Source organism: Pectinophora gossypiella, chromosome 7, assembly GCF_024362695.1.
Source record: "Pectinophora gossypiella chromosome 7, ilPecGoss1.1, whole genome shotgun sequence".
Lineage (NCBI taxonomy): Eukaryota > Metazoa > Arthropoda > Insecta > Lepidoptera > Gelechiidae > Pectinophora > Pectinophora gossypiella.
The window spans coordinates 262,230-264,629 of NC_065410.1; positions in this window are offsets into that span (position 1 = coordinate 262,230).

A 2,400-nucleotide genomic window follows, 5' to 3' on the forward strand; every position below is an offset into this window, starting at 1 on the left:
GATCTCTTGGCTCATTCTTTGTATACTTATTTGATTTAACATAGTTTTTACCGTAACATGCCTACTTGTATAACATTAGTCGTATAATCTAATATGTGTGGTTAAGGTGAGTTCAGAATACTTCAGAAGAGCGATGTTGGTTGCACGGGCAAATAAATCATCATCATTAATTTAAGAGCCACGCTCTTGTCGGTGCAGCATTTCCATGCTACTTTTTTAGGGAAAAATATGGCAGTGATTTCCCTCTTGCCTTCGGCCCCGCAGTACTCTGTCTGACGCGGGTGGGATGGCGCCCAGAGTAGTATATTACAAAGCCGTACTAGGACTCCTGTCCTCCGCCTCTGAATAGTACTGACAGTTACTGCATAAATAGCAAATAAATAGGAAACAGAAAGTGTTTTGGATGTGGTGATATGCACGAATAACTGACAACACGCTCAATATACCCTGCCCATGTTAAAATTAAACAAATTGTATTAATAAACAAGGAACTTTATTATGACAGTAAGTTAGTTCAACAACAATAGCGGCAGATCATGCCATAACGAACATCTTCACTTACATAGCCCCACAACCCACACAGCTGGCGACGTCGCCAAACTATCAAGTCGTATCGAAATGCGCGGAGTAGCGATGCTTTGGCAACGTCGCATTTTAATCTTAGTTGTTATGCATCGTTATCACTTATATTAAAGAAAAAAACTACTTATATCTAATTTAACCCATCAGAATATGCTTTCTCCTGTTACGGTGTTACTTAATTCAAAGTATGAAACACTGGATTGCATGTTGTGGCAACCTTGATGACAAATAGAGTTTATATCTGGACGTTGATGACAAAATAATCTACCTACTTATCTAAATTATGAACATTTTGTACATATTATGCAACTTTACTTACGCCTAGCACATCACTAATTTAAGAGCCACGCTCTTGTCGGTGTAGCATTCTCCATTCTTGTCTATCAAAGGCCAATTCTTTCATTTCCGACGTTCGCCTTCTCTTTAATCTGTTCTGTTCCATGTGTATGTTCTTCATGGTCTTCCCCTTCCTCTCTTTCCTTGTAGCTTTCCTACTATGATGCTGTCCAATCATCTTGCCACTTCTCTCCTCAATAACTCTCAATATTTATCAATGCGCCTAGCACACCCTTACGCCTAGCACAACAAAAACAAATATAAAGTGAGTAATAGAAATAATAAAATATACCTAACAGACACAATAACGTAACCGTTTTCACATATAAACTAAAAGTAACAGTATACAATTTAATACTTTAGTTTTAATCCTAGTGTTATTGAAGAAAACCTAATAAATATGCCTAATGTCGAGTGTATTTTTTCTCTTTGCAACCTAGTATAAGTATGTCATAATTATTGCTAATATATTATTCTATTTTGTTAGTAATTAGTTTGATAACAAACGCCCCCACTTGTCCCAGTCCTGGTAACCGCCCACCACTTGGCTTCATGTGACATATCTCGTCTCTAAGCTAATCTACTTCCGGAGCTGATAACTCCGGCTGTACAATAAACTGTGGGAATTACAATATTGTATTATCATCGCATAGTGTCACTGACACGCGATGACGCGGTAACGTTACATGCAACATTATTTTACCCAATCTTTATTTTTTTACATCTCTGAGGTAGTTTTGTAGAGTATAATATTCTATCATAAGTTACAGGCATAGGTACTTAAATACAACATTTGAAATTACTTACTCACCACCTTGTCAATAAAAAATAAACAAGCAGTGAACATTTGTATAATTAAACACTAGACAGCCAAGCAAAAGTTCGATTAAATTTTAATTAAGGCAGTATAAGTATAATGACAGTAATCTTCCGATGTCAAAGTTAGTATACTAGTAGATACCGGTCATATCATAAATAATTACGAGGGTTAAAAGGTGGTACGTAATTTATACGATGTCTCGCCTGAAAATCACTTGGGCCCGCCATTATCACGGCAGGTTATCTACCCATCAGTGCACCACGTCGGGTGCTGGGTACAACGTAATCCCTGAATAAACTTTTACAATATGCACGGGATTGTAATAATCAGCTTAACAATATACAAAAAAAAAAACAATGACATAAAACAGAAATAAAATAATACACATTTAAAAGTTCCATAATATGAATCTCTACCATATTTCAGTCACGTACCTATAATGCTGTATTTACATATATTTACACATACGATGTTAGAAGTAAGTAATCTAGAGAAAGCTGTCGGATTCTAATTCACGTATTAAAGGGGTAACTTGTAGTCACTGGTTGAAATGTAAGTAATAAATAATTCAGCGGACGCGCAACTTATTAAGAATGCGAACTGTCGTCACTGACACGTTGATGGTTATCACTGTTCCGTCGGCAAGGTGTCGCGACTCGCGG